Raw genomic sequence first — 22,410 nt, forward strand, 5'->3', positions numbered from 1 at the left:
CTATTTTATGTTATGACATGAATCAAAACTTTTTTAAAGAAAAGAATAAAGCATGGTATATAGTGTGGGAGAATAAACATTTTGCTTTCTTCTTTCCTAACTAGTAGGTAAAGGTGAAGGTTTTAGGACAATTCAAGCTAGAAATAAATTCTCTTGACCATTTTTCTAACTGCAAAATATTGACCAACTACTTAGTATCTTCAAATTATAGTTTTTCAACCTGTAAAGTGGGAATTATAATATAAACCATCTTTTGAGCTTGTTATAATGATTTAATCAGGAAATAGATTGTAAAAGGAGTAGTGTCTGGAAAAGAAAATAAATACATCGGATGTTCATTTATTCTAGCATCTCTGTGAAAGATACTGTGAGAAAAAAGTAGACTTTTTTTTTTTTTTTGGACTCAAATGCAATGGGCTTTTGCAGACTTAGTAAGATATATCCAAAGTAGAACCTTTTATTTGTGTGATGACAAGTATGTCAATATATTTTGCTCCCAATTTTCTTTGGATTGGAAGTGAGGGCTGGCAATACATATGTTCCAAGAGAAGTAAAAGTGTGACAAGGTCTTCTTTCCACTTTGACTGAAATGCTCATTAGTTCCTGTTAATGAGAAAAGTTTAGGTCAGAAGCCAAAAGAGTACATTCTCAGGATAAGAAATGAGAGAGGTCAGATAGCCAAGGTTAAGAATCAGGAATCCATGTCAAATAGTGACAATGGATAATGTAGTGTTGAGAATCAGATGGTCACAAGCAGAAGGTATATACTCTTTTGGAGAAAAGACATAAACACAGATTGTCACAACTGGAATGAATTAAAGCAGTGTGTTCCTTGACATCAAGCAAAATATCATTAGAAGAGTTTCCTTTGGAGTTATGACAAAAGTTAATTTGAAGCATTTTTTTTTGGATGCCAGATAATAGACAAATTTGCTTTATAAACAATATGCCTATATAATATACAACATATTTGCTGGGTGGAATGAGAATTAGGGACAGGATCATGTTACAAGATATAGTTAGCATCAGAGGTGCCTTTGTGAAGATAGGTGTTCTACTTGTGATGCCTTGTATGAACAAATGCCTCAGTTTGTGTTTGGGTTTGATCACTCATTTATTCGTTCATTTGCTAGTTTATTCATAGATTTTTAACTTATTTTCTTTCTGTTAGATAACACAATTATACCATAATCTTTTCTAACATTTTTCGTGTCAATATGTTAACTTACTAGTTCTGCTTTCTTTTGTTTTTCTCTTGTAGCCGAAATAGAGAACTTCTCTTTTTATAGAGCTATGTGATAAGTGGTGATCAAGGAATATCTTCCTGCTCTCATGCTTGCCTCTCTACAATGCAATTCCTCTCCACCAAACATTTGGAGGGATCTTTGTAAAATATGCATTCAAAAGTGTCATTCCACTAAGACTCTTTATTCACTTTCTCTTGGTCTCAGAAGACAATCTAACCTCTTCACCTGGACCTAAACAGCCCACATAACTTGTAACTCTCCAGCCCCATGATATTCCGCTCTTCTCGCTCACCGCTCTCCAGCCAACTTGAGCTGCTGCTTTTTCCTAGAATACCCCAGCCCTGAGAAATCAACCTGAGATTTCTGTGTCTGGCCTCTCTTTGTGCCTCAGCAGAAGGCACTTGTTCCTATTCTTCAGGTCTCAGCTCAGATATTACTTAATTAAAGAGAGCTTTTTGACTAACCTATGTTATTCTGTCATCACTCCACTTAATATCTTTAAAACATTGATCACAATCCACTATTTTTGTTTACTGATTTAATTACATTACTATGATCTCTTTTGGCCTAATTAACATATATCTGGAGAAGGAAATGGCAACCCACTCCAGTGTTCTTGCCTGGAGAATCCCAGGGACAGGGGAGCTTGGTGGGCTACCGTCTATGGGGTCGCACAGAGTTGGACACGACTGAAGTGACTTAGCATCAACATATATCTGCCAAAAGATGAATGATTTTTTCTGTCTCAGTTGGGACTCTATTCCCTGAAACCAGAAAAATAAATGTTTAGCAGTTGGTAGGCGCTCAATAGTATGTTTTAACAAATGAATGCATCACAGCTTTATTATCTTGTCACTATCATAGTTCATAATGTTCCTCATGCTTTGTGTTACTCAGTATTTACTGAGGACTTAGGATGTGAAGGAAACTTAGACCTTAGGGGAATACAGATTAATAAAGATTTGATTCCTTTGCTCTATGATAGGGCTCACAGATAGGTTTCTGCTTGTCTTAGCCAGTTCCTAGGTTTCTGTGTATAGAAAGAGATTGGGGCTATGTCTCAACACAGTAATGAATGCCAGCAGCACAGAAGAGAGAAGACAAAATACTCATGTTATAAGTTGGCCATTCCTGATGAGCTAATAGAATTAGTGCACTTTCCAAACACCTTTCTTATGGAGGAAGGTGGTTGGTTTTATTTTTTTTTCTATGAGTCTCTCTAATGTGCCTGTTACCTTTAGCCGTGAAACTTTTTTGCACAGGTAGAAGTCACTCCGCTCGTCTGCCCCGACCCTCCTCTCCCCTTTCTACACCTCCTCATGGTCCCTTCACCTAGCTGTCATCCTTCATATCTCAGTCAAGGCACTCCCTTTCAGGGATTCATCCTCTGATTATTTCTCTGCCTTCCCCTGACTAGGTTAATTTTTCTGCCCTATACTTTCCTGGCCCCATGGACTTCTGTTCGTAGCACTTAGCATTGTTGTCATTGTACATGGATCTGTGTCCTTAGTGGATTAATCGTCTGTCTGTCATACTGGACTGTGAACTCCATAAGGACAAGTCTTTGTTTTGCTATTTCCAACGCCAGCCACCTGATATTACACCATGTTTCCCTTAGGAAGTCGCTGATCATATAATATTGTATTGATTCCAAAGCACTTAATCTAAGATAATATAATTTTGTTTAAACCTGGCCCTTAATGATTTTGATACATTCTCACTGCTAGGGTTTTGTGCTTGTAGCTAGAGTTGACAGGGCCTCCCTGGTGGCTCAGATGGTAAAGAATCTGCCTGAGATGCAGGATAATTTCATCAAGTAACAATTTTTAAATTTATGACAGTAAATGATTATGAAACAGAGAACTACAACCATGGATATCTGTACCACAGAAAAAGAGAATTTTTGTTGCCTGACCAAATCTCACCTCTTCAGTTTAGTATCATTCAGTTACTTTTGCCAACATTGTTCATCACCATTTCCAGATTTCTTTCATGTCTTATATCATGAAGATTAGTGATTAAAACATTTTCTCTCCAGATAGAAAACACAATGTGGACAAACTTTCCCCCCCTTCAGGGTGCCTTGAAAATGATAGAGTAACTTGCTTCATTTAATAGATGATTTTTGCCCAGTTTATTTGTTTTTAAGAAAAATAGGCCCCAAAAGTCCCATACCACTTTCTTTTTAAAAGGTAAAGATGTGAAATGAACAAGATATTTAGACTTTCAGAGCCATTGACTTAATATTTATGACCTTGAGGTTGCCTTTGATCCTAAATCAGCTTTTAATTACCATTGTAGTTACATTGGTGAAAAAATGATTCTGTTATTTCCAGAGTACAGCGAGGATATGACCAGTACTATCTCATGAGTACAGTTATTTTAAGGCTTTTATTACTAATTATAGTTGGTTTATTATTATTCATTGTTCGCTGTTCTTCTAGACTATTTACTTAAGGTTCTATTCAGTATTACAGCTGCTACTGCAGCTGCTTTTCCTCTGAGATTCCACAACTTCCTGAGAGTAGCAGGGTTCCTATTTGGAAGAGGGTGTAATTGGGCTCAGGGGGGATACTTAACTTGGTGTCCCCTGGAATGTGTTACAAGAGGGTGCATTATTCCCAACTCCAAGAAGAGGTTAAAAATATAAAGAGAATGGTAGATGAACTCTTTAACCATTACAAACTGACAGAAGCAACAATGAAATGGCTCAATTATCTGTCCACTTATTCAGCTAGCTAGCTAGCTTGCTATCCACATCCAGTTGTACCTTTATAGTAGATTCATTTAATAAATTTATAAATTTTTCCTGATTGCTCAATTCCCAGCCCAGCCTCATTTCTTCTTTTGGGGAAAAAAAATGTATATTTCTTAATATTTCTATACAATTTGTTTATTCAACAAACATGATCAAGTACCTACTATGTGCCTGGGACAACTTTTGCAACTCATAAAAACTTTATTAGCAAGCAGACAAAAATAGTCATTCATCCTATTCTGTAAGCTTGAGAAATTGCCACTGTATTAGGTACTTTGAAAAGTGGTTGCATGAAAAGTTTACAACAGCATATATGTCCAGTAGTCGGATTGCTGGGTCATATGGTAGTGTTATTCCTAGTTTTTTAAGGAATATCCACACTGTTCTCCATAGTGGTTGTATCAGTTTACATTCCCACCAGCAGTGCATGAGGGTTCCTTTTTTTCCACATTCTCTCCAGCATATATTGTTCATAGATTTTTTACAATGGCCATTCTGACAGATATGAGGTGGTACCTCATTGTAGTTTTGATTTACATTTCTCTAATAATGAGCGATGTTGAGCATCATTTCATATGTTTATTGACCATCTGGTGCTCTGTGACAACCTAGAGGGATGGAATAGGGGAATGGGAGGGAGGTTCAGGAGGAGGAGATATATGTATGCTTATGACTTGGACTGCCAGGAGATCCAACCAGTCCATTCTGAAGGAGATCAGCCCTGGGATTTCTTTGGAAGGAATGATGCTAAAGCTGAAACTCCAGTACTTTGGCCACCTCATGTGAAGAGTTGACTCATTGGAAAAGACTCTGATGTTGGGAGGGATTGGGGGCAGGAGGAGAAGGGGACGACTGAGGATGAGATGGCTGGATGGCATCACTGACTCGATGAGCGCGAGTCTGAGTAAACTCCGGGAGATGGTGATGGACAGGGAGGCCTGGTGTGCTGCGATTCATGGGGTCGCAAAGAGTTGGACACGACTGAGCGACTGAACTGAACTGATGGCTGATTCACACTGTTGTATAGCACAAACCAACAAAACATTGTACCGCAGGTATCCTCCAATTAGAAATAAATTTTAAAAATATGGATTAAAAATACACACATGCCAAGTTTACAACAACATTCTGATGACACAATCACCTAACTTTCTAACTGAATCAAGTAACAGAATCCTTCAGCAATTTTGAAATGGGGGAAGGGCAGGAAAGAATGTCGGGTATTATGGGCTAAAGGTATTTCTTTAAATGTGTTAGACTGCGGATGGCTGTATTGTTTCAGTTTCATCCTGCTTATGCAAGGGCAGACATTTTAGCCACCTCAGGAGTTAAACTTAACTCTTTTCATATTAGAAAAAAAAGTATTTTCATACAGTTTATGTAAAAACAAAACCCTCAAGTGAAGATTTATATAGGGATATTTACAGTACGTGTCTTTGTTCGGTTCAGTCCCTCAGTTGTGTCCACTTCTTTTTGACCCCATGGACTGCACCACGCCAGGCATCCCTGTCCATCAGCAACTCCTGGAGCTTGCTCAAACTCATGTCCATTGAGTTGGTGATGCCATCCAACCATCTCATCTTTTATCGTCCCCTTCAATCTTTCCCATCATCACGGTTTTTTCCAAAGAGTCAGTTCTTCACGTCAGGTGGCCAAAGTATTGGAGCTTCAGCTGCAGCATCAGTCCTTCCAATGAATATTCAGGACTGACATCCTTTAGGATGAACTGGTTGGATCTCCTTGCAGTCCAAGGGACTCTCAAGAGTTTTCTCCAATGTCATAGTTCAAAAGCATCAATTCTTTGGTGCTCAGCTTTCTTTATAGTCCAACTCTCACATGCACATGTGACTACTAGAAAAACCATAGCTTTGGTTATATGGACTTTTATAGGCAAAGTAATGCCTCTGCTTTTTAATATGCTGTCTAGGTTGCTCATAGCTTTTCTTCCAAGAAACAAATGTCTTTTAATTTCATGGCTGCAGTCACCATCTGCAGTGATTTTGGTGCCCAAGAAAATAAAATGTGTCACTGTTTCCATTGTTTCCCTGTGTATTTGGCATGAAGTGATGGAACCAGATGCCAGGATCTTAGTTTTTTGAATGTCGAATTTTAAGCCAGCTTTTTCACTCTCCTCTTTCAGTTTCATCAAGAGGCTTTTGAGTCTCTCTTCACTTTTTGCAATAAGGGTGGTGTCATCTGCATATGTTTAGACTTCCATAGATCTATGATTGAAGTCTTCAAATGCTAGCTAGTCTTCATGGGACTCTTCTGATTCGAATGCATAAAATGCTAAACTAGTATTTCCAAGAGAGTAAATAACATGTAAATTGATGTTTCCAAGACAGTGAATTTATTTCAGAGACCACTATATCCCACTATCTGTACTGAAGTATTTTGAAGTAAGTTACAAGCAATGTCAAAGAGAGGTTGGCATTTACTCCCTGTCTGTGTACTGGTGGAGTTACAGAATCAATGGTCTCACTCCAGGGCTGCATTAGAAGTAGAGCTAAACAGAGTGAGAGAAATCTTGGGAGAGCGCACACCACACCTGGAAACCGAGTCCTGGCAGAGGCCACCAATTGCAGTCAGAGCAGACCACGCCCGAACAAGACATGAAGCATCCCTGCTGGAATCAAACGTACTCAGCTGTGTTTGACTCTGCACCCTCATGGACTGTAGTCCACCAGGCTCCTCTGTCCATCGGATTTCCTAAGCAAGAATACTGGAGTGGGCTGCCATTTCCTTCTCCAGGGGATCTTCTAGACCCAGGGAATCAAACCCAGGTCTCCTCCATTGTAGGTGGATTCTTTACCATCTGAGTCACCAGGGAAGCCCTGTTCCATTAAAAGCAGCCTTATGTCTCTCATCCCTTTTAGGCTTTAATCCTATACAGCTAGAACTTGAAGAAAGGAGGAGGAGGCCAAAAAACAAACATAGAGAAACGAACACGACTAGCTCTCCTCACCCAACCTGTCCCTACTCTAAGACCCTATGTTTGAGGTTTACTTAGTGACAGAAGATCATTGTTCAGATGAATGAATCCTGGAATTTAAACTGGTGTGGAATCAGTTGTTGTTTGGAAGGCGTTTGTTTATTTTATGGTGGTAATGGACAGGGAGGCCTGGAGTGCTGCGATTCATGGGGTCGCACATTCATGGGGTTGCAGAGTCGGACATGACTGAGTGACTGAACTGAACTGAATATACATATGATACAAAACTTACCATTCTAACCAAGTGTTGGCAACCAAGGGTAGAATTCAGTGTCAGCACATTTCTATCATTGTGTAACCATCTCCACCATCCATCTCCATAACTTTTTAGTCTTTTCAAATTGAAACTTTGTACTCACTAAATACTAACTCGGCATTACCCTTATCATCCCCAGTCCCTGGCTGTCACCATCTAGTTTCTGTTCCTAAGAATTTGACTACTCTAGGTATTTCATATTAGTGGAATCATAAAATACCTCTCCCCTTGTGACTGGTGTATTTCACTTAGCACAGTGTCTTCAAGGTTCATCCATATTGTAGTTCTTTTATGTGTCAGAATTTCTTTTCTTTCAAATAAGATTGCTCTGAGCTGTGAGCATGTTTTGTTTATTAAGTCTTCTATTAAAAGATACTTTGTTTCCACATTTTTTTTCTATTTTGAATAATGTTGCTATTATTGTAAACAGATGTTCAGATATCTAATTCCTCTCCTTTTTCACCAGCCTCCTTTGCAGTTTTTCTCTTTTGACTCATTCTCGTAGGTCTAATGGAGAAGGCAATGGCACTCCACTCCAGTACTCTTGCCTGGAAAATCCCATGGACAGAGGAGCCTGGTAGGCTGCAGTCCATGGGGTCACTAAGAGTCGGACACGACTGAGCGAATTCACTTTCACTTTTCATTTTCCTGCGTTGGAGAAGGAAATGGCAACCCACTCCAGTGTTCTTGCCTGGAGAATCCCATGGACGGCAGAGCCTGGTGGGCTGCCGTTTACGGGGTTGCACAGAGTCGGACACGACTGAAGCGACTTAGCAGCAGCAGCAGTAGGTCTAAAGTAATATCTCATTTTGATTTTTATTTTCATTCCCCTAATTGTGATGCTGCTTATCTTTCCATGTCATTCTTAGCCATTTGTGTATCTTCTTTGGAGACATATTTACTGAAGTCCTTTGCCCATCTTTTAAAAATGTCATTTTTGTTGTTGTTGAGTTCTGCGTTCTATATATGCTCTGGATATTAATCCTTTATCAGACACTTTGTTGATAGTGTCCTTTCTATACAAAGGCCTTACATTTAATGAAGTACAATTTGTCTAATGTTCTCTTTAGTTGTCTGTGCTTTTGGTATTTGATCTAACAAGTCTTCACCAAATCTAAAGTCATAAAATTTCCCCCTTATATCTTCTAAGAGATGTAAAAATTTGCTCTTAGGTTTAGGTCTTTGATCCATTTTGAGTTACTATTTGCATATAGTGTAAGGTAAGGGTCCAATTTCATTTTTTTGTATGTGGATATCTAGTTTCCCAACATTATTTGTAAAAAAAAAAAAAAAAAAAAACCCCACAAAAACTGTCCTTTCACTACTGAATGGTCTTGATACCCTTGTTAAAAATCATATGACCATCTATGTGAGATTTATTTCTGAGGTCTCTATGCTATTCCCTTGGTCTATATATCTTTCTTTATGCAGGGATCACTGTTTTGCTATTTGTTTGCTTATTTTGTCTATATAACTGAAGAGAACAGTTATATAATTTGTCCAAGATGCCTGATAAGTGCTTGGGCACTTATCTGATTTATGCGTCTATCTGCCTTACTTAAGACCAGAAGTGTAAAGTGATCTTCTTATGGAGAAGACAAACCCTGAGAGGACAAATAGAACAAAGGAGCCTCTTGGGTCTCAGGCTTGGAACTGTCACACTGCCATTTCTATCTCACTGTGTTGTCGAAAGTGAATCCTGTGACTGGACCCACTGCTGGGCTTAGATGGTCATGGTCCTCCCTTTAGCTGGAAGAGTGAAAGGCCACAGGGCATAGGGGGCAAATTTATGTCGCCCAGACCAAGGGCCTTGATAGGCTTTTAAGGTCAAAAATTAACTTTTCTTGTTATTATCTTATCTAAGATTTCCTTTAGGGGAAAATGGAAACTAAAGTTTAATTTAAAAGAAGAAAGGGAAGTGGTAGAGTTTACAAAAATGTCTCTACCTCCTTTGGTATATGTTTGAATTCATTTTCGTTAAATGTACAGGTGTCACTACTGCACACGTCTGGTTTCCTCACAAAATGTGAACTACTTGAAGCCAGATGCCTTATTATCATAAACATACTATTACTAATAAATACCATTTATATAGTACTAACCATGTGCCAGACTCTGATATTGTACAAACAGTATTCTATTTCATCATTCAAACAGCACTCTTAAGTAAATGATAGAATCCTCATTTCACAGGTATCAAATTAGGGCACAGAGAAATTTCATTATTGGGCAGATTGTTTGACTTCTTTATCTGCTAGCTATTCCTAAGGACTAAATCCACAGGTATACAATAGGGACAGAATGCCCATAAAGCAGGGGAGTGGAACACTATTTTTAACAACTATCCCAAAGGAAGTTTTTCCAAAGGGAGAAACATTGTATTTGCAGAAATGCCATAAAGCAAAAAAAGTACATCAGAGCAATCATAGACAAAGCGAAATAGCCCATTCAGTTTGATGCTCAACATTGCAAATAATTCACAATTGCCCATTGCTAAAGAAATAAATCCATTGATATATAAACAAAATAGAGACAGTGATGGACACTCTCTTGGGGTGTGTGTGTTTGTGCACTTCACTTTTGGAGTCTTCTTTCACATATATCTTGGCTTGTTGTGTTTGTTTTTTTAACCTAAGTTTTGCATGCTTAATAATTTGATTGAATGAATAAATGTCATATACATTTAAATGTCTGACACACTCTTGTATTAAGATATGTGTGTATATATACATATATAGGAGAAGGAAATGGCAACCCATTCTAGTATTCTTGCCTGGAGAATCCCATGGACAGAGGAGCCTAGCGGGCTCTACAGTCCATGGGGTTGCAGAGAGTCAGACATGACTGAGTGACTAAACAACTACACAAACACAGACACACACACACACAGACAGACAGACAGACACACACCCACCCATCTCTTATGAGCCAAAGTCCTTACATTTTCTTTCATTAGAACAAAACAAAGTTTCAGTAGTTTCACATCAAGTTACAATTCAATCTTTGGATCCAGACATATCCTGTTTTGCTGTGTTCCATTAACTTATGCTTAAAGATTAAAAAAAAAAAAAATGTTCTCTGACCATTTTTACACAGCCTACACTTATTTGGATTCAGAATAAGATACAAGAATTTTAACATTTTATTATGAAAATAATATGATGGAATAGAATAAGAGCTGAATGATTAATTTTGTATGGCCAGAACACTGTGCAAATTTAAATGATATTAATGCTTTCATTTTTCCATAGTCAATATTTGCATTTCTTAATTGTGAAAATCTGCTTAAAAAAATCAAGTGAATTGTGATCTTGAAGCTATGAGGAATAGGGAATTATTTTAAAAGAATTACAGGCCTAGCTACACAGCTCTTGATCGAGGTCAAAATTATGAACACTGGGATGTTAGAGGTCTAATTCAGCTGTCCACGCTTTCTAACATGGTTGAATGTTAGCAATCATTATACTTGGAACCAATAAGTATCTAGAGCTGTTCTGCTTTTAGAATGGCCTTTGGTCTGCAGAGGAGAAAGGACCTCACTTAAGCTTTTAACAGGGCTATTTTTATGATGTCAATTATTTACATAGTGATTCTTTGAATCTGGTATTCTTCCACCTCTAAAAAAAATAGTCCCTCTTAAATCAGTAGAAGTAGAAATCCCTCTAAACATTATTAAAGCCTGCATAAAAGCATATGGGTATCATAAAATATTAGAATTTTGGGAAGTGATTCAGAATTCTTCATGAGACCCTATTTTCTGTTGCCAAGGAGCACAGTACCACTAAAAAACAATACACTGGGCCAAATACTGAAAACTAATTCATATTTTTTCTGTCTGTTGGAAATAAAATTAGTTTATTCAAGAGGAGAAACAGATTCTTGTAATATATATATTTTTATTCTGGACCATAGGTAAAGCTAATTTCTCCCCATCTCAAAGACTTAAAAATACCTCCTTATGGAATGAAATGCAGAGTCTTTGAAAATCGACAGTAGCGTTGTTTGAAGGGCACACTATGGTCCTTCTCACTTTCCCTAGTTTAGGAAAGAAAATAGGAAAGCTTGTTAGAACTGTGTTTAAAACAAGGATAGATAAAGTCTAAACTGATACAGCATAAACTATGGTGATATTTAGTTTGACTCTGTTTTTGTGGTTACTCATTTCTCAGCATTTGCTGTGTGGTAAATAGGAGAGTAAAGGAGAGAGGTGTTAGGCTTTTAATGTAGTGGAGCCACCCCTGCTGGGCTCCAGAGCATCATGATTAATTAAATGGAGTGTTGGTGCTTGTTTTAGGACTCTCCTTGGAAAACTATGTGAAGTTCTGTTTGGACTCCTCCCACCTAGGTAATTCCTTTATTTCAATCCATTCGGTCAGCTTAAGTTTTCTACTTCAGTCCTATCTTAGAAATAACCAAAATACCGTGACTTATTCTTCATCTTACCCTACCTCTGCTCTTGCAGAACTTAACTGACTTGTCACTGACCTGTATTATTTGTGCTGGTAGAGCTCATTTCACATAATTTAGCTTGTATTTTAGGGGTAAAACTTTATGTTACAATCCTGTTACAAACAAACCAAAAAATTTAATAATTTGTTGCCTCAAAGCCCAAATTCCTCAGCAAGACCTTAAAAAGTGTCACAGGGTACATGGAAAGGCCTTCACACCAGGTTTCACATAAGGTGACACCTCTTCTTGGGAAAATCTTGATCACTCACCAACCTTTATCTATAGTTCTTCAGGCATTCTATCAGATCTAATCCCTTGAATCTATTTTTCATTTCCTATGTATAATCATAAGGGATTTGATTTAGGTCATACCTGAATGGTCTAGTGGTTTTCCCTACTTTATTCAATTTAAGTATGATTTTGGCAGTAAGGAGTTCATGATCTGAGCCACAGTCAGCTCCCGGTCTTGTTTTTGCTGACTGTATAGAGCTTCTCCATCTTTGGCTGCAGAGAATATAATCAATCTAATTTCATTATTAACCATCTGTTGATGTCCATGTGTAGAGTCTTCCCTTATGTTGATGGAAGAGGATGTTTCCTATGACCAGTGCATTCTCTTAGTAAAATTCTGTTAGCCTTTGCCCTGCTTCATTCTGTACTCCAAGGACAAATTTGTCTGTAACTCGAGGTATTTCTTGACTTCCTACTTTAGCATTCCAGTCCCCAGTAATGAAAAGGACATCATTTTTTGGTTTAGTTCTATAAGGTTGTTGGTCTTCATAGAACCGTTCAACTTCAGCTTCTTCAGCATTACTGGTCAGAGCATAGACCTGGATTACTGTGGTATTGAATGGTTTGCCTTGGAAACGAACAAAGATCATTTGGTGATTTTGGAGACTGCGTCCAGTTTTTCTCTGAGGAGACCATACAAATAGCTGTGAAAAGAAGAGATATGAAAGGCAAAGGAGAAAAGGAAGGATATACCCATTTGAATGCAGAGATACAAAGAATAGCCTTCCTCACTGATAGAGATAAAGCCTTCCTCACTGATCAATGCAAACAAATAAAGGAAAGCAATAGAATTGGAAAGACTGGAGATCTCTTTAAGAGAATTAGAGATACCAAGGGAACATTTCATGCAAAGATGGGCACAATAAAGGACAGGAATGGTATGGACCTAATAGAAGCAGAAGATATTAAGAAGAGGTGGAAAGAATACACAGAAGAAGTATACAAAAAAGATCTTCACAACTCAGATAATCACGATGGTGTGATCACTCACCTAGAGCCAGACATCCTGGAATGCAAAGTCCAGTGGGCCTTAGGAAGCGTCACTTTGAACAAACTAGTGGAGGTGATGGAATTCCAGCTGAGCTATTTCAAATCCTAAAAGATGATGCTGTGAAAGTGTGTCACTCAATATGTCAGCAAATTTGGAAAACTCAGCAGTGGCCACAGGACTGGAAAAGGTCCATTTTCATTCCAATCCCAAAGAAAGGCAATGCCAAAGAATGCTCAAACTACTGCACAATTGCACTCATCTGTTCAAGCTTGTTTTAGAAAAGGCAGAGGAACCAGAAATCAAATTGCCAATACCTGTTGGATCATCAAAAAAGAAAGAGGGTTCCAGAAAACATCTACTGCTTTATTAACTATGCCAAAGCCTTTGACTGTGTGGATCACAACAAACTGTGGAAAATTCTGAAAGAGAAGGGAATACCAGACCACCTGACCTGCCTCTTGAGAAACCTGTATGCAGGTCAAGAAGCACCAGTTAGAGCTGGACATGGAACAACAGACTGGTTCTAAATTGGGAAAGGAGTACGTCAAGGCTGTGTATTGTCACCCTGCTTATTTAACTTATATGCAAAGTACATCATGAGAAATGCTGTACTGGATGAAGCACAAGCTGGAATCAAGATTGCCAGGAGAAGCATAAATAACCTCAAATATGCAGATGAAACCACCCATATCGCAGAAAGTGAAGAACTAAAGAACCTCTTGATGAAAGTGAGAAAGGAGAGTGAAAAAGTTGGCTTAAGACTCAGCATTCAGAAAACTAGGTCATGGCATCTGGTTCTGTTATTTCATGGCAAATAGATGGGGAACAGTGGAAAGAGTATCAGATTTTTTGGGCTCCAAAATCAGTGCAGATGGTGACTGCATCCATGAAATTAAAAGACACTTGCTTCTTGGAAGAAAAGTTATCACCAACCTAGACAGCTTATTAAAAAGCAGAGACACTACTTTGCCAACAAATGACCATCAATTATGGTTTTTCCAGTAGTCATGTATGGGTGTAAGTGTTGGATTATAAAGAAAGTAGAGCACCAAAGAATTGATGCTTTTGAACTGTGGTGTTGGAGAAGACTCTTGAGGGTCCCTTGGACAGCAAGGAGATGGAACCAGTCCATCCTAAAGGAAATCAATCCTGAGTATTCATTGGAAGGACTGATGCTGAAAGTGAAACTCTAATACTTTGGCCGCCTGATGCAAAGAACTGACTCACTGGAAAAGACCTTGATTTTGGGAAAGATTGAAGGTAGAAGGAGAAGGGGACGACAGAGGATGAGATGGTTTGATGGCATAGCAGACTCAATGGACATGAGTTTGAGTAAGCTCCAAGAGTTGTTGATGGACAGGGAGGCCTGGCATGGTGCAGTCCATGGGGTCGCAAAGAGTTGGATAGGACTAAGTGACTGAACTGACTGAACTGAACTGACACCTCTTCTCTGAAACCCTCTCTCAGTTCTCTGTGTAGAGTTTGTTACCCAATGCTATATCTTCTGTTTTCTTAATACCAAGTCCATAATTATTGCGGAATACCTATTTATATGCAGATTTTATAGCACACATTAGCTAGTGTAGCCCTTCAAAATATGGACTATATAATGTTCATCCTTATTTGTCATATGATTCAGCTCCCAAATAAATATATGTTCAGTAGTTTAAATAGTCCTTACTAAATATTTATTGAGTAACTAGTTATATCTTTCATTTTGTTTGTTTCTATCCCCCACGCTACTCACAACCCTCAGACTTTAAGTTCTAAGGGATGAGTATTCCTGTATATTTTTTTCACCACTGTTAATCAGTGCCAGATACAGTACCTGGTGTATAGTTGGCATGCAATAAATATTTATAAAATGAGCAAATATATGGATAAGTAAGAATGTCAGTGGCTGATGATGGCTTTTAATGTTTAATGTGACATTGTAAGAGAGTTTAGTATGCAAAAACTTCTTTCCCATAAAAGAATGAACCTCTATTTTAAATATTTTGGCATCATGGAGAAGATAGTTTTAAGATATACTTGTGGTTTTTAGAATGTGGGTTTTGGCCCATCTATTTGACATGCTGTCAACTTAGGTGACTATGTCCAGCATTTTTAAAAAAGAAAAAATAAACTGTATTTTATTAGTTTTCTACTACTGTGTAAAAAGTTACACAAGCTTAGCAGCTTAAGACATTAATTATCTCAGTTTCCATTGTTTGGGGCTTGGGCTGCAGGTTACCTGATTCCTCTGCTTAAGGTCTCACAGGCTGAAATAAAGGTGTAGGCAGGGATGTCTCAGAGAAGGCAATGGCACCCCACTCCAGTACTCTTGCCTGGAAAATCCCGTGGACGGAGGAGCCTGGTGGGCTGCTGTCTGTGGGGTCACACAGAGTCAGACTGAAGCGACGCAGCAGCAGCAGCAGCAGGAATGTCTGGCTCTTATCTTAGTCTTGAGGTTATTTCTGTGACATTGTAATTTATAGAAAGATACAGGTATTTGCTTTTCATTGCTTTTCTGGCAGAGATCTTCTAAAATCATTGGAATTCCCTAAGTGATGGCAATAGATGTCTTTTGTTATGTTAAAGGATGAGGGCTGGTTACCAGCAAAAACCAATCATGTGATTAGAAGGTTGAAACTTTGAATCCGATGTCTTGATTTACAAAGATGGTAGAGGGGCTGAAGGTGTATCGCTCACCAATGCCCAATGATTTAATAAATGATGGTAATTAATGAAGCCTTCCTAAAAACCCCAGAGGGCTGGGTATGGAAAATTTATGGCTTGACAAACAGGTGGAGATTCCAGGAGTGTGGCACAACTGGCAAGAAGTGTGTCTTTTTCCCCTACCTTGCCCTATGCATCTCTTTTACCTGGCTGTTGAGCTGTGTCCTTTTTATAATAGCCATCAATCTAATGAGTAAATGGGTTTCTTGAGTTGTGTGAATCATTCTAGAACATTAATTAAATCTAAGGAAGGGATGTGAGAACTTCTGATTTATAGCCGTTGAATCAGAAGCATTGAATATAGCTTTGTTTTGTGATTGGCATGTCTGAAATGGTTATATATATATATATATATATATATATGTATATATAATACATATACACAGTATGTGTGGAGGGGGTAGTCTTGTAAGATTGAATCCTTTATCTGTGAAATTTGATGCTATCTCCAGATAAGTAAAGTCAGAGTTGAATTGTGGGACCTGAAACTGGTGTTTACAGAGTTGCTTGGTATTTTGAGGGAGCTCCTCCATAGTAATGTTGGAATTGGTATCAGAACCTATTTATGTTCCAAGATCTTGTACTTGGTTGGTGGAAGAATTCATTTCCTTGCAGATATAGAACATCTGGCTTCTTTAAGGCTAGCAGGGTCTGCTACAAGTCTTTGACCTCTATACCTAGTTTAAAGGGATCACCTGATTAGTTCAGGCCCACCCCAGATGATCTTCCTTTTGATTAACTTAACTTTAACTGACTGGGGGCTTGTTTTTGTTTTGACTGTTTGCCACCCTATGGACCGCAGCACACGAGGCTTCCTTGTCCATCACCAACTTTTGGAGCTTGCTCAAACTCATGTCCATGGAGTCGGTGATGCCATCCAACCATCTCATCCTCTGTCATCCCATTCTCCTCCTGTCGTCAATATTTCCCAGCATCATGGTCTTTTCTAAAGTCAGATCTTTACATCACGTGGCCAAAGTATTGGAGCTTCAGCATCAGTCCTTCCGGGGAATATTCAGGATTGATTTCCTTTAGGATGGATTGGTTTGTTCTCCTTGCAGTCAAGGGACTCTGAAGAGTCTTTTCCAACACCACAGTTCAAAAGCATCAGTTCTTCAGTGTTCAGCCTTCTTTATGGTCCAACTTTGAAATCCATACATGACTACTGGAAAAACCATAACTTTGACTACACCGGCTTTTGTCAGCAAAGTAATGTCTCTGCTTCTTAATACTCTGTCTAGGTTTGTCATAGCTTTTATTCCAAGGAGCAAGTGTTTTTTAATTTCATGGCTACAGTCACTATCTGCAGTAATTTTGGAACCCAAGAAAATAAAGTCTGTCACCGTTTCCACTGTTTCTCCTTCTATTTGCCATGATGTGAAGGAAGCAGATGCCAGGATCTTAGTTTTATGAATGTTGAGTTTTAAGCCAGCTTTTTCACTCTCCTCTTCCACCTTTATCAAGAGGCTCTTTAGTTCTGCTTTGCTTTCTGCCTAAGGGTGTTGTCATCTGCATATCTGAGGTTATTGATATTTCTCCCAGGAATCTTGATTCCAGCTTGTGCCTTATCCAGCCTGGCATTTTGCATGGTGTACTCTGCATATAAGTTTAATAGCAAGGTATATACAGTCAGGACACACTCCTTTCCCAATTTGAAACCAGTCTGTTGTTCCATGTCTGGTTCTAACTATTGCTTCTTGAACTGCATACAGATTTCTCAGGAGGCAGGTAAGGTGGTCTGGTATTTCCATCTCTTTAAGAATTTTCCACAGTTTGTTGTGATCCACGCAGTCAGAGACTTTAGCATAGTCAATGATGCAGAAGATGTTTCTCTGGAATTCTCTTGCTTTTTCTATGACACAGTGGATGTTGGCAGTTTGATCTCTCTTTCCTCTGCCTTTTCTAAATCCAGTTTGAACATTTGGGAGTTCTCAGTTCATGTATTGTTGAAGCCTAGCTTTGGAGAATTTTGAGCATCACATTGCTAGCATGTGAGATGAGTGCACTTGTGCGGTAGTTTGAACATTCCTTGGCATTGCCTTCTGTGGGACTGGAATGAAAACAGACATTTTCCAGTCCTGTGGCCACTGCTGAGTTTTCCAAATTTGCTGGAATGTTGAGTGAAGCACTGGTTCAGCGTCTCATTTTAGGATTTGAAATATTTCAGCTGGAATTGCCTCACTTCCACTAGCTTTGTTTGTAGTCATGCTTCCTAAGGTCCATTTGATTTCGCACTCCACGATGTCAGGCTCTAGGTGAGTGATCACATCATCATGGTTATATGAATCATTAGATCTGTTTTGTATAATTCTTCTGTATATTCTTGCCACCTCTTAGTATCTTCTATTAGGTCCACACCGTTTCTGTCCTTTATTGTGCCCATCTTTGCATGAAACTTTCCCTTGATAATCAGCTTTAATTTTCTTGAAGAGATCTCTAGTCTTCCCCATTCTATTGTTTCCCTCTATTTCTTTGCACTGATCACTTAGGAAAGCTTTCTTCTCTCCCCTTGCTATTCTTTGGACCTCTGCCTTCAGATGAATATATCTTTCCTTTTCTCTTCTTTTCACTTTTTCCTTTTCACTTCTTTTCTTGGCTACTTGTAAGGCCGCCTCAGACAACCATTATGCCGTTTTGCATTTCTTTTCCTGGAGATGGTTTTGATCGCTGCCTTTTGTACAGTGTTATGAACTTCTGTCCATAGTTCTTCATGCGCTCTGTCTATCAGATCTAATGCCTTGAATCTATTTTTCACTTCCACTGTATAATCGTAAGGGATTTGTTTTAGGTCATACCTGAATGGTCTAGTGGTTTTCCCTACTTTCTTCAATTTAAGTCTGAATTTTGTTGTAAGGAATTCATGATCTGAGCCACAATCAGCTCCTGAACTTGTTTTTGCTGACTGTATTAGAGTTGATAGATTTAATTATATCTGAAAGTTTTCTTTACCTCTCCGTATATATAACCTAATGGAGAAACGGTGGAAACAGTATCAGACGTTATTTTTTTCGGCTCCAAAATCACTGCAGATGGTGACTGCAGCCATGAAATTAAAAGACGCTTACTCCTTGGAAGAAAAGTTATGACCAACCTAGATAGCATATTCAAAAGCAGAGACATTACTTTGCCGACTAAGGTCCGTCTAGTCAAGGCTATGGTTTTTCCTGCGGTCATGTATGGATGTGAGAGTTGGACTGTGAAGAAGGCTGAGCGCCGAAGAATTGATGCTTTTGAACTGTGGTGTTGGAGAAGACTCTTGAGAGTCCCTTGGACTGCAAGGAGATCCAACCAGTCCATTCTGAAGGAGATCAGCCCTGGGATTTCTTTGGAAGGAATGATGCTAAAGCTGAAACTCTAGTACTTTGGCCACCTCATGCGAAGAGTTGACTCATTGGAAAAGACTGTGATGCTGGGAGGGATTGGGGGCAGGAGGAGAAGGGGATGACCGAGGATGAGATGGCTGGATGGCATCACTGACTCGATGAGCGTGAGTCTGAGTGAACTCTGGGAGTTGGTGATGGACAGGGAGGCCTGGCGTGCTGCGATTCACGGGGTCACAAAGAGTCGGACACGACTGAGCAACTGAACTGAACTGAACTGAATCAATGCATTGCACCTTATCTTTTATAGACATTCTCCTTATTAACAGGCAGTAGTGATTATACAAAAATATGATTCATTGGAGTCATTTTACAGTTTTACTTACCATATTGCTTTAATAATATATGTGTGTACATTTACAGGCACATGCATTAAATTTTGTGTCTATAGCTGTGTAAGTACCCCGTCATAATGCAAAGTCTATTTTACACTGTGGATCATGTTCTAAAAACTTAAAAATCACTGTAGAGGATAAATTTACAGTACTTTTCATCTTCCCAAAGTAAGGAAATACTCCAATCATAGGTAATGCTAAGGAGCTCTAGAAGTTCATTTCCTGGTATTTATATTGACTATTGCAATTTTTGGTTTCATTTGTTCCCTCAATCAATGGTTATTGAAAGCACACTGTATGCAAGGCTTTGCATGGGTTCCTTGAGATCAACAGTCAGCGTGGAAAATACTATGTGTACCTAAATAAATGACTAGTTTCATTCCAGGGTGGGAATGAAGGAAAGTGATAGAGAATATTGAAAACAAAACAAAGGTAAACATATTTTGAAAGAGGTTTTAATATCACTGCTTTTGCTCAAGGACCACATTTCTTTTCCAGCTTCCTAAAACTCAGCTTCATAGTTCAATAATAGCAGAAATAAGACAAGTAATTAAAAAGAGAAGAAAGGAAAAGATTAAAGAAGAACTTATAAAGGAACCAATGTCTAGAATATGCTTCTCACACATTTTAAAGAAATAATATCATTCTACTTGGCAATTAAAACAGAAATTAAAGTGCATTTCTAATATAATATCTTTTATTTTTTTATAGTTTTATTACTCGCCTCAAGTCACTTCAAGTCTCAGGAATGAGGGCAAGCACCCACTCAAGTTGCTATCAATAAGGCTTATGAGTCCTTGCATTTGCTGAGCTTGCAATTGGTTTGGCACAAGCTGTGAAACTTCCCCAAATCAAGCACAAACCCTGCTGTCATCTGTCTCTGCTACCAAACAGAAGCCAGTGGCAAAGAGAAGATCATACACATTATACTTTGATTGTTATTTGGACATGCACACTTCCCAAATTGCTCATAAATGAATGTCAATTTCCCTAAGCCAAAGCATATTTTGATTAGCTAATTTTATTGTGACACACCATCCATTGTTAATGCACTGGAATACCATTGTACGTCACAGCTTAGGTTGGAAATTTTAAAGCCTCTGTCTCATCTTTTAATATGTCATCTATGGAAAGGGCTGCTCTGTCTTTCGTTTTGAGATGTTGTGTGCTGTACAAAGAAGTGTTTTCTCTTAGTCTTGAGACTTTCTGTTTCTAAATGAATTCGAATTCAAGGCTGTGGCATAATGATCATTTCCTAGGCAGTTAGATAAGGGTACCTTCAGTTTAGTGGTTGTGAACCAATTGTCAGAGGACTGGCTGTCTGCAGTTGTCATTTAGTGCCCTTTAGTTCCTTCAGTTCAGTTCAGTTCAGTTGCTCAGTCATGTCCGACTCTTTGCGACCCCATGAATCGCAGCACGCCGGGCCTCCCTGTCCATCACCAACTCCTGGAGTTCACTCAGATCACATCCGTCAAGTCAGTGATGCCATCCAGCCATCTCATCCTCGGTCGTCTTCTCTCCTCCTGCCCCAAATCCCTCCCAGCATCAGAGTCTTTTCCAATGAGTCAACTCTTCTCATGAGGTGGCCAAAGTACTGGAGTTTCAGCTTTAGCATCATTCCTTCCAAAGAAATCCCAGGGCTGATCTCCTTCAGAATGGACTGGTTGGATCTCCTTGCAGTCCAAGGGACTCTCAAGAGTCTTCTCCAACCTTAGTGCCTTAAAATTTCTATCAGAGTCATTGTCTTCTGTGATCCATTGATATTTCTCCCATAATATCAGTGACATCTTTAAGGATCTAAAAAACTTAATGAATGTGTCACAGACTCTTTTATTAATTTTGTTGATTAGATTTGTGGATTTATGGAATTCATAATTTAGACTCAAGAAAGATTTGTTCCCATTGAGCTACAAAACCTGAGAGATTAATTACCCTCCGCCCCATCCTTACTCTTCAGTCATGTTCCACCTCTGTTAGAAAAAATAAACATGGAATGCAAAACAAAAGCTTTGTTTTCATAAGTTGTCACTGTATTTTTTATAGCTGTCACTATAGTATTTTTATAGTTGTCACTATGGTTTTATAGTTGTTACTAATTAATTGTTTTTCAGCAATTATGGACAATATGTAATTATCAAAAATTATGTTAAAATTCATAATTATATATGAAATTGAAAAAAGAAATAGAAGTCCCATCTAGAAGGTAGTCTAAATATTATAAACGCTATTAAATCTAACAAAGTACCAAGAATGACAACCTTGAAATACTTGAGTCAAACCCTTTATCTCCTGCCCATGAGTTCTGTAAAGATAACTAAAAATAAATTGTTTACTCCATTTTCTAACAGAGATTTCAGTTCTGTCTTTGCACAGCTTTTCTTAGTGATGTTGCAGCTATTGCCACTCTGTGTGTATTAATGCAAAAAGAGTTCAAGGGTAGATGTCCTTCAGATAATTCAAAATACATGTTATAGTTGCAAAAGTTCAGTTTCAAATGAATAACCTGCACTTAGTACAGAGTGACATTTAATTTAGATGTTCAACAGTATAGATTATTGGTTCTGGGGGTTATACCTTGGCCAGTAATGAGCACAAAAGTGACATGTGTCTGATGTTATTGTTTGCAAATTATTGTACTGCCAATGAAGGTAACTATTAAAGACAATCAAACAGAACCCAGCTGTATAGTGAAATCATTAGTTTCTGCAAATATCTTGTGATTTATTCAAAAGCTTTTATATTATGAAATGCTGAAGAATTTGAGAGACTACTCACCATCATCTAAGGAGGTTGTGACCTCATAGATTAAATGGAATGATGAGTTTCTGTTGTCACAATGACACTGACTTGAAGATACACCCTTGGTCATATAAGGTTAACTTGGTGGGATTAAAGCAATGAATGGATTTACATAACATTTGAAAGTCTGAGATAGGATTTTCATTGTCAAATAAAATATTGACTTATCAGAAATTGATTTGCTGTTAAAAACA

At 38.4% G+C, this 22,410-nt stretch overlaps 1 long non-coding RNA gene across 1 annotated transcript in view; it reads left to right on the forward strand.

Moving 5' to 3' along the window:
* LOC121819737 (uncharacterized) overlaps positions 1 to 21,762 on the forward strand; it is a 38,557-nt gene extending 16,795 nt beyond the window's left edge. The window contains exon 3 of the long non-coding RNA XR_006060079.2: positions 20,129 to 21,762. This is a non-coding gene — a long non-coding RNA (uncharacterized LOC121819737). The remainder of the gene's footprint in view (positions 1 to 20,128) is intronic.
* The last annotated feature ends 648 nt before the right edge of the window (positions 21,763 to 22,410 follow it).

Source organism: Ovis aries, chromosome 5 (assembly GCF_016772045.2).
Source record: "Ovis aries strain OAR_USU_Benz2616 breed Rambouillet chromosome 5, ARS-UI_Ramb_v3.0, whole genome shotgun sequence".
NCBI lineage: Eukaryota > Metazoa > Chordata > Mammalia > Artiodactyla > Bovidae > Ovis > Ovis aries.